General features: G+C 36.3%; 1 non-coding gene across 1 annotated transcript; it reads right to left on the bottom strand.

Annotated features, from left to right (window-relative positions):
• Positions 1-10,423: 10,423 nt before the first annotated feature.
• Positions 10,424-10,530, bottom strand: LOC140855952 (small nucleolar RNA R71). Its single transcript, XR_012139394.1, has one exon. It is a non-coding gene; the product is annotated as a small nucleolar RNA R71 (small nucleolar RNA).
• Between the last annotated feature and the right edge of the window lie 901 nt (positions 10,531-11,431).

The raw sequence follows: 11,431 nt of genomic DNA, 5'->3' as shown, positions 1-11,431 counted from the left end.
TTATCCTCTCACACGGATAAGACACGTTTTGAACTATTTTAAAAGATATAGGGAGCTGGGGCGTGCGTAGAAAAAATTCTGAGAAAGAAAGTGGGGCGTGAGGAAGCTTTGTGCGTGAGGTGAAGGTCCAAAACCTTCTGAGAGAAAAAGAAAGAAAAGAAAAAAAATTGGGCGCAGGATTTTTGGTGTGTACCCTAGGGTTTCTACCTAGGGTTCGGGAAGTGAGATTGGTGTGCCACGAGTGTCGTGAGTCCACCAAATTTTAGAGAGAGATCCATCAGTCTCTCAACCAATCGTGCAGATGATCCAAAACATCCGAGGAATCGGCACACATCGATCGAAGGAGTTCGATCAACATCAGCCATCAAAAGAGTGAAATCATGAACTAGCATTCGTGAGGAGCCGATCAGATAGGAGCTTCGTGTGGATGATCCGCAGAGGCTAGAGACTAGTGTGACTATGATGTGATGATCAGAGCCCCCCGACGGTGATTAGATTATGGTGATCGACTACCCGCAAAAGGTGATGTGTTCTGAACACAGTACAGTAAAAAGTTTACTGTTTCAAATTTGAATTTTAAATTTAAATGCATGCTGTTGTGTCATATTTAGATTCTAGTGTAGGGTTAATTAGTATTTATTAATGAGATTAATTAATAATTCTGCTGTAAAATAGTAATTTTGAAAAAGTTTTAAAATTACCATTTTGCCCCTGCACTAAATTTTTGCTTCAATGGTAACCCATCAGAACTGAAGATAAATCTCTCGGTGTAGCTACCTGTGTGATTGAGTTCCTCTATCATGAGTCCTGACTAAATTAGGGTTAAGGTGAACTCGTCAAACCCAACATCAGTCATATGAATCAATCGATCGATCCGAGTCCAATATGAAATTCCAATGGAAAACTCTTTTCCATTATTTCACTCTTTTATGGCCATGAGCTTAAGGACTCGATCTTTCAATCACCATAGGACTACTCCTTTCATCTATCGAGGTTGATAGATTCCATCTTGGTGCGACCTAGTTTCTACAATGAATATGCTACAGCCAACATACACCTCAGGATTTCGAATACCTAGGAGACCGAGTTATGGTGTAGTCAAACTATAACATACTCAAGGTGAACTGTCGATGCACCTCAGATCAAAGAACTAGACACACAGCTGCAGCATCAAGCTAGTCATCGACGAGAAGGTAGACTTTTTTATGACTGCTCGAGATGGTCACGCTCAGTACTCTCGTTCTCAACGAATATCTGTACTCTCGCTCCGGTGTCTCCACACCGTAAACTCAAGACACATCTATCCTAAGGAAGCGATCGTACACCAACCTTCTGGATCGATCACCATCTTCGTGATGATCTTATGGTCAGGAGCTGTTTATGAGTTAGTTATGTAAATTCATGCCTTAAATTTTCAACTCTTGAAAATATGAATTGACATTCCTACTAACTCAAAGGATGTATCACAGACGCAATGTACACAATGTGATAGAAGAATAACCCATTTATTGATTTAAAGTTAAAATTACAAATTTACCCTTAGATTTGTACAGAAATTGAAAGGAATATGCCCTATAAGCCAATCAAAATATATAAATAGATGGATATTTTTTTGTCTCCCGACAACTCATGTACTGATGTTTTAAATAAATAAAGGCATTTAGTTCATCATATGCTGCATCTTATTTTGATGAACCCCATAAATTAGGGCTATGGTTTTAGGGTTATGATGCGATCATACCAAGTGAGACCTAAAACCTTAAAACTCTAATTTAAAATATTTCTAGTCGGTGGAATATTGAGTAGGGGATCAATGTTTCCGGTAAGACTGGTACATCCTGTGTATGCTCGACAGAGAGGGTAATTAATCTCATAATTACTTGTGTATGACACTAATATAAGGATGTAAGTGTTCATTAGAGAATGAATTCACTGAATTGATCCAATTAAAGAATATCTGATGGAGTCTTATCTACATGTCAACAGATTTTTTCTTATAGTGGGAATTGTGCATGTAAATCGTTTGACCTGAGACTGCCATAGAACCTTATAAGCATGAATCCATATTTTGGATCATACTCATTCATGATTTAATCATGTACGGGATGTTCTGGATATGATGGATTGTTTATGAAGGTTGTGAGTAGGTCAATATGGAAACGATCGCTCCTAGTAAGAGGAGATCGCATCCTATCTGCTTCAATCAAATAATGATTCAGGAAGACTTTGATCAAAGCATTATGAAAAAAAAAAATTAGAAATGGTTTCTAATATTTTATAAATTGAATCATTATTATTTGATCAAGAGAAATATGAATATAAAATTAGGTTTGACATTTTTTCATACCCAAACTTATATTCGGGATGCAGGATGATCGTAAGATTAAGTTGCACGGTAATTTTCACTAAGGGTATTTTTGGTATTTCCATCAAAATTCCATATCTACTAGGTAGACATGATACGTTGCTAGACATCAATCATGTCTTGTGAGTTTGATCGAATTAAAGAGTTTAATTCGATCATTAATTAAAAGCTGTTCTGATTGATCAAAATGGTTCAGCTTGATTTGACCTAAATCGGCTAGACTGTGTTCTAACCAAATTAGTTTAAATTACACCTGGACTCACTGCTAGCTAGATGTGGAACCCAATGGATCACACACAAAGAGAATTGATCATGGGTTTAATTTGATTAAACCATGTTTGCAAGTTGAACATGCTAGCACATGTTGCAAACCCTAGCATTTAGATTCGAATCGAATTCGAATCGGGTTTCGATTTGGGCTAATTTAGAACCAACTTGAGCCAAATTGGATTTGGTCTTGAAGTGGGTTCGAAGTGTTTTAATTGGGCTTGCTGTTGGGTGCCAAAAACTAGGGAACCACACACCTAAGAGTCTCTCTCTTGGCGTGTGGATTTAAATCCATGCGCATGAGCCACATGGTGCATGGATGGAGTTGGCGCCATCTTTAGATAAGGTTTATCCTATTTTTCTCTGTAACTTTTATTCTATGAATATATTTTAGATGTCTTAGGAGGCACCTAAGAGTCCTTCTGAGTATTAAACTCATCGTAGAAGAATTAAGAAAAGGATAAGGATTAAATCCATGCGCCACCTCTTGGAAGCGCCCCTTTGAAATTTCAAATGGGAAGATAAGTTTTAAATTATCCACGCCCATTTATCTCTTGCGCCATTCTTCAAATTGGCACCATATATCTTGGCCATTGGATGGGCTTTCTTCCAGATCCAAAGGCATGGGTTGATGGCGCCAATAAGAGAAGCTTCGTGACTTCTCATCTGAACACCGTAAGTTAAGATTGAAGAGTCTTTCTGAAATAAGGCATCTCTTCAACCCAATTTTGATGTACACATGGTATTTCTTAACTTATGGGGTGTGAGAAATAGATAAGAGGTGTGAGATAATTTGTAAGAGGGCATGAGATGTTTTGGATTGCATCTTTACGTGCAATATAAATAGGGGTGCACGCCGAGGAGTCTCGGGGATTCAGAAATCTTCTTTCTTTCTTACAAGAGGCTCTGCTTGTCCAATTTTCTTTATTCCTTCTCTTTAGCCTAGATAAGGTCCTGATAAAGGATAAGAAATCTTCCAAAAGGCTTAGAGAATTGAAATAAAAATTAAGGAGACAAGGAGCAAGAAAGAAAGGGAAGAAAAGGTCCAATAGTGTGACAGCAAACCCAAGAAAGGAGGTTCTGCCCAAATTGCATTTAAATTTTGATAAATCAGAATTTAATTACAGAGTATTTTCTAATAAGTGCTAGAGAGTTGATCGAGTCCTCATGTGGATCAACGTTGGAGGGTGAACACGTGGGCACCTGGTGGAAACTCAAACAGATTGCTGCCGGCAACTAAGCACAAATCAGGGTTTAGCGATAAGAGGTATGTTTCTATATCTTTTATTTGATATTAATGTATATTATATGGTTTAATTTCTGATAAGGTGATCTTGGAGTTAGGTTTTAATTTTATGATTTCATAATAATTATTTTGAAATCCATGATTCCGCCATTGCACTAAAACCTTTCAGTGGTATCAGAGCAACCTTGTTAGAATTAAATCATATGATGATATGTTAATGATTTAAAGGCAATCTTATAAATATGATATGATCATTATTTATATTTTAATATGATATTTATATGATGAGATCGTATTCATTATTTCATAATTAAAATATGATGTATATAATTTTGGAATGTTGCTATGTAATATTGAATTGTGTTCACTATGATGCAATATGATGAGATCATATTCATTATTTCATAATTAAAATATGAAGTATATAATTATAGAATGTTGCTTTGTCATATTGAATTGTGTTCACTATGATGCTATATGATGAAATCATATTCATTATTTCATAATTAAAATATGATGTATATAATTATGGAATGTTGCTTTGTCATATTGAATTGTGTTCACTATGATGCTATATGATGAGATCATATTCATTATTTCATAATTAAAATATGATGTATATAATTATGGAATATTGCTTTGTCATATTGAATTGTGTTCACTATGATGCTATATGATGAGATCATATTCATTATTTCATAATTAAAATATGATATATGTAATTATAGAATGTTGCTTTGTCATATTGAAGTGTGTTCACTATGATGCTAATTTCTTTTATTCATGTATTTATTATGATAAGAGAAATTAAATATGCATTGAGACCTGAAAAATCCTCTGTAAAATAATATTAAGTTGTAGTGTAATTAACCAATAGCAGAACCTGTCGATGATGTCTAATTGATCAATCGGTGTCTAGGAAAGTGGTTCATGATTGGTAAAGAGAATGTGGTTTCTAATTGGTTTCGTTGTCTGACCTGGCCAAAATTTATTGGTGTCTAAGGAAAGCAACGGGGGGACCCCCACCTCTCTTCCACTTACCTGGCTGATTAGATTAATTTAATTCTTGACTGGGATGCTCGATGTTATATTCACTATATTATGGCCTTCCTTCATGCTAGGACATTACTATGTCACGAACCATATTAGGTTTGTTGTGTAACCACAAGACCAATTATGGAAACTGACATAATATTGTTCTGGCGCATCGAGATACTTACAGCAATTTTTGAGTATAATGCTTTGTTGTGTAACCACAAAAGTATTTATATTTTATTTCGACTGTATTAAAATGAAGGGTCCTACTTAACTAAAACATTATGGTCCGTTGTGTAAACACAAGGCTATTAATGTTTTAGAGGCCAGGGTTTTTATTGAGAATTGCATGAGATGCAATAGGAAAGAGTTTCCTATCTTTAAACTTATAAAAGGTTTGTTGTGCAACCACAAGATCTTTTATAAGGAATTAGGGTCTCAATCCCACTAAGAAAATCAATCAGGGTTTTCTCAAACATCATACTAGAGGGTTATGATGTCTGATAAAATTAGTGGGAGACACAATAAAATTAAAGTCCTAATTTAATTGTGTATATCATCTTGAGTTGTTTGCTTATGTAATGTTCTTTATTATGTAGATTAATGGCTTCTTCATTTTCACTTCACTCCATTTTGGATACAAATAAATTGACTGGTACAAACTATGTGGACTGGTTGAGAAATCTTAAAATAGTACTTAGTCAAGAGAAGCTTTCTTACATTCTCGATACCCCTGACATTGAGCCAGTTGGGGAGGATGCCACAGAGGAAGAAAAAACCACATATAGGATGTGGCAAAATGATTCTTTAACTGTCAAGTGTATCATACTTGCCTCTATGACAAATGAGTTACAGAGGCAGCATGATAGCATGGACACTCATTCCATATTGCTCAATTTAAAAGAGCTTTATGGAGAACAGAGTAGGACTGCAAGATATGAGATATCTAAGCAGTTATTCTGTGTCAGAATGACAGAGGGGTCATTCGTACAAAACCATGTTCTGATGGTTATTGACCTGATCACTCGATTAGGTTAATTAGGTTTTGTTATGGATGGAGAGTTGAGTCAGGATCTAATCCTGCAATCACTTCCAGAATCATTTTCTCAGTTTATCGTGAACTATCACATGAACAAACTAAATTCTTCCTTGCCTGAGCTATTAAATATGCTCAAAACAGCAGAGAGCCATATCAAGAAGGATAAGGCTCCTCTTCTTCTTGTGAATGGGATCTCCAAGAAGAAGGCAGGCAAAAAGGGTTCTAAAAGGAGACTGAACCCTAAAGGTGGTATAAATAAGAGAAAGAAGGGAAAGAAGACCTCCGGACAGTCGACCTACTTCCACTGCGGCAAGGCAGGTCATTGGAAAAGGAATTGCAAGGCTTATCTTGCAACAGTGAAGACTGGTGCAAATAATGCACCAAAAGGTATGTATGAGATACATACAATATTATCATTAAATTCTTCCATTTCAAACTCATGGGTATTAGATACTGCCTGTGGTTTTCATATCTGCAAATCATTGCAGGGGCTGCAGAAAATTAGAAGTTTGAGGAAGGGAGACTTCGAGCTCTATGGTGCTGGAGGAGATTCTATCCAAGCAGAAGCTGTAGGGACATATATCTTGAAGTTTCCTTCTGGGAAGATCTTAGAGCTAACAAATTGTTATTACATGCCTAAGATCATTAGAAATATTGTATCTATACCCTTGTTGATAAGACAAGGATATCAAATATCTGTAACGAGCAATGGTTGCTCGATTAATTTTTCTAATGAAATAATTTGTCATGGCATTTTTGACAATGGTTTGTTGACTCTATGCTTGAATGATAATATTTTTCATATTGATGAAAATAGTAAACGTAAGAGAGATAATGTAAATAATATCTTACTTTAGCATTGTCGACTTGGTCATATTAGTGAGACTAGGATTAACAAGTTGTACAAAGAAAAGTTCTTTGATTCTTATGATTGTGAATCATTAGGAACTTATGAATCATGTCTCATAGGTAAAATGAGCAAGACTTCATTTAGTGGACATGGAGATAGAACAAACGAGTTGTTAGGACTTGTACATACAGATGTATGTGGCCCTATGACAACTCATGCCAGAGGTGGATACTCATATTTGATTACATTTACAGATGATTTATCTAGGTTTGGATATGTGTATCTTATGAAACATAAATTCGAAGCCTTTGATAAATTCAAAGAGTATCAAAGCATGGTCGAAAAATAAACTGAAAAAAGTATAAAAATCCTTCGATCTGATCGAGGAGGAGAATACTTTTCCAATGAATTTTTAGACCATCTTAAAGCAAAGAGAATTATTGATTTATGTCACAAATTGACATAAAAAGTATCAATTAATATCTAAATTATCTAACTTTATTAGGAAATTGAAACTTGTTATTATATTTTATAGAAGAAGAGGTCATCAATAGAAAGAACAAGGAAAGAGGATTCTAACGGAGCAAATTTTACGCAAAACGGAGTTAAATTGACCCAGAAATTGAAGAATGAAGAAAGAAGACTCAATTGGGTCAAACTCGAGTCAAATCAGGTCAAAATTGGTCAAAAATCAACTGATTTGATGATCTGGTTAGCCGCCTGGTCCACAGCAACAGACGCCTGGACCATGGATCCATCGACGCACCATAAACCAGTCAATCAGCGAGTCTCGGCTCACCGCAACGCATCGCGAGCCCGTTCCACGCGCGCGGTCCAGGGCTCATGAGGAGAGAGAAGAAGGTCCAAAGGGAAACCTGGTAACTTCACATCACTCGATGGTCCGATCAAGATCCAACGCTCCACATTTTTGTGCCATCGAACGGCCACCATCGCAGCCGGTCAAGATCCAACCGTAATCAAGCCAATTGCAAGAATCAATAAACACTAGGACAACACGGGATCCTTCTGCAGTGCGATCCAACGGACAAAATCTTCCAGCGCCTTGATCGGATGGTCCGCAACGCATCCGACCTGATCCCATCTCTGCAGTGCGATCCAATGGCAGCGCTTCACCCAGATCATGATCTGACGGCCCAGAATCGCTCCCGGCTTGATTTATTAGATGAATTGGGTCCTTTAGATGAAGATCGGACGGCTGAAACAATTTTTAGGGTTTCTTGATGGATTTAAGTACTTTTTGAGCGAGATTTGAGCCCCTAAATCCCTCTAACAGCCCTCTAAAACCTCTTAGTCCTACATCTAAAGTTTTAAAAATCTTATAACCCCCAAATGCCTATAAAAAGCCCCCAAAGGCCCTTGTTTTAAGGATTCTTTCCTTCCGATCAAGCTTGTAACCCTAGATAGTGGGGTTTTTAGCTTTCTTCTCAAGCCTCGAGCTTTGAGATTTTTGTAATAAATTTTTTTTATATAAAATCTTATTTTTATGCAATTTTATCTCTTTACATTATGCAATTTATTTTTCTTGCAATTAGGATAGTTTAATTTATGCAATTTAATTTTATGCAATTAGGTTAGTTTAAATTATGCAGTTTAAATTTATGCAATTAGGATAGTTTAATTTATGAAATTAAGGTAGTTTATTTTTCTGTATTTAAATTTTGCAAGTAGATTTAGATCATGTCTAGCTAAGCATCCCTTCTAGGGTTTGCGATGAAGCTAGATTATGAGTAGGGGTTTTACATAGGGTTCTTTCTTTTTCTTAGGGTTTCTTTTTCTTCCTCTTTTGCCAAGAATTTTTGATGAACTACAGTTGGGTCAGAGTCCCTTCATAGTTCATGCTTGATTCAGTGCATAGGAGGAGAAAATCCTAAGGGATCCTAGTTACTACTCCCCTGTAAAGAATCTTGATGGGTTATCGTTGGGCCTTAGTCCCTTCATAATCTATGCTTGGAAAAAATAAGAGGAGTAGTCGTTAGGATCAATAAGAAAAATTCTAGGTAGAATTTTCTAATCTAGATCTAGTGGATTCAAAAACCCTAGATCCTTAGTCTTATTGTCTTTAGCAAACAACTTTCGATTTTCAATTTTCGTTAAAGCTCGCTTGAGCATAGATTTGAAAATTATTTTTGAACCAAGTCTCTGTGGGATCGACCCGTACTCGCTGGTCGTGCTACTCTACCCACTGTGCGCTTGCGGTTTTATTTACAAATTTTAAGATTTGCACATCAAGTTTTTGGCGCCGTTGCCGGGGATTTGGCGTTTTAAATTATTTTCAAATATTTGTTCTTCGTGCTTTATAACTCTCTTTCTTTTTCCTTTAGGTTTCTAGATTTAGTTGGTGATTGCTGGAAAACTCAGGTACGCTTCTAATTTGTCTTTTATTATTTTTAGTTAATTACTTTTTTTTTTAGACCTAATCATTTGAATTTACTTAATCACAAAAAAAAAAAAACAAAATAAAAGATATTTCATAATCGTGAAGTAAAATATCAAAAAAAAAAATTCTAAATTAAAATCTTTTACATTCTTGGTCATCTTGTTTATTTGTATTTGCATTTTCATAATTAATCTAAGGGCATCAACCCATTAACAAGATAAGGTGGGGATTTCATTATCCTTCCTTAGCCCAAAAACCATCTCCATCATATTGCATTACCTAGACCTTTAATCTTAAAATCAATTAGACATCAACCTTAAGGAATTCGAGCTCAATAGGATAAGGAACCCTAAGAGTTCTACCAAGTTTGAGTTGTTTGATTAGTTGGTGTCTAGGCAAGTCCCTGAGGGTGGTTTGTTAAATTGGTTCAGTTGCTGGCCTGGCCAACTCGTTTGGTATCTAGAAAGGCAACGATGAGTGAACCTCCCACCTCTTATACTTACCTGGCTAACTAGTTGATTAATCTCCACTTGGAAGGCTTGAAGGGTCATCTTGGAATAGTTAGGAGCTGTCTAGATTTAGGTTAACCCTAGGATAGATTGAGTTTAATTTATTGTTTCACTTGTTTGAAAAATAAAAAAAAAATTATTAAAATTTAAATTAATTTGGTTACTTTTCTTTAGATTTAGGACTCCTTAGGATATTTTCTCTAGAACTTTTTCTCTTTTCTTTCTTTTTCTTATACATAACAATTTTAAAAAAAAAACTATATAAACATCGAGAACCGTACACCTCGTGTGTGGAGAAGAGTGTCGGGTCGTCTAGTTAGAATTGAGTCAATTCCTGTTGTTCCAATGGCTGAACCAATCCAACCCATGACCCTTAAGGATTTGTGTTATCCAGTTGGCTCCATCCAACCATCTTGTATCAGGTTGCCACAACCCACAGCTAACAATTTTGAAATCAAACCTCAAATCATAAATATGCTTCCAAAATTCACAGGATTAGAGGATGCTTATATATTTATTAGAGAGTTTGAGGAGGTATGTGCAACCATGAAACTGCAATTGACAGAGGATGAGGTCAAACTTAGATTAATCAACTTTGTCCTTAAGGATAATGCTAAGAAGTGGCTTTATAGTCTGCCAAACTATTCTGTCACTACCTGGGAGGGCTTTGTGAGAATATTTTTGAAAAAGTATTTCCCCCATCATAAAACAGCTAGGATTAAGAATGAAATAAATCAATTTTACCAACTAGCTGGTGAATCATTTTGGAAGTACTTTGATCGTTTCAAGAATCTTTTGACCCAATGCCCACACCATGGAATAGAAACTTGGAGACTATGCCAGATCATCTATGAGGGGTTAGATTCAAACTCAAGAACCATGCTAGAGTCCATGTGCCAAGGCCAATTTATGGACAAAGAAACTACTGAAGCTTGGCAATTCTTAGAAGACCTAGTCGAGAAAAATTTATAGTGGGAAACAACTAGGGAACCTGATAAAGCTACACCTTCAAGAGGAGGAATGCATCAAATTCAACCAACCCTAGCATCAGAGGCCAAGATTGCAACCTTAACACGTAGATTGGAAGCCTTAGAATTACAGAGACCAGCCAATGTAAATCAAATATCTGCACCCATGTGTAAAGGGTGCAATGCACCAGACCATGTCTTAGAAGAATGTTCCTACTCGAATGAGTGTGCACAGGTGAATGCCACCTATCAAGGACCATTGAACAATCCTTATGCACCCACATATAACCCAGGTTGGAGGAATCACCCGAATTTCTTATGGTCCCAGAATCCTAATGTAGGCAATCCAAATTTCAATCAGCAAAATCTAAGGTCCAACCCAGTGATGAACAACCCGCCAGGCTTCCATGATAAAGACAAGAAAATTACCTCTTTAGAAAAAAGCCTAGAAGCCATGATGAAGACACATACCAGCTTTATGCAAACCATGGGTCAACTCATAAATAATAACACCCAAGCTATAGCCCATCTGGAAATGCAAGTAAGTCAGCTGGCTTCGACCATTAGTGAACGAGAATATGGTAGGTTACCTAGCCAACCTGAGCCAAATCCTAGGAACCAAAATGGTCCACGACCCCAACAAGGAAACCAAGTTAATGGTGTAAATGCCATTCATACCTTAAGATCGGAAAAACAAATAGATAATAAGGTAGTTGCACTTGATGATATAGAGGACTCATCTGCCGAGTCACCT

The sequence above is a fragment of the Elaeis guineensis genome, chromosome 2 (genome assembly GCF_000442705.2).
Source record: "Elaeis guineensis isolate ETL-2024a chromosome 2, EG11, whole genome shotgun sequence".
In the NCBI taxonomy this organism is placed as follows: Eukaryota; Viridiplantae; Streptophyta; class Magnoliopsida; order Arecales; family Arecaceae; genus Elaeis; species Elaeis guineensis.
The sequence above is the reverse complement of the archived record's forward strand: the minus strand, read 5'-3'. Positions and strand labels throughout refer to the sequence as shown.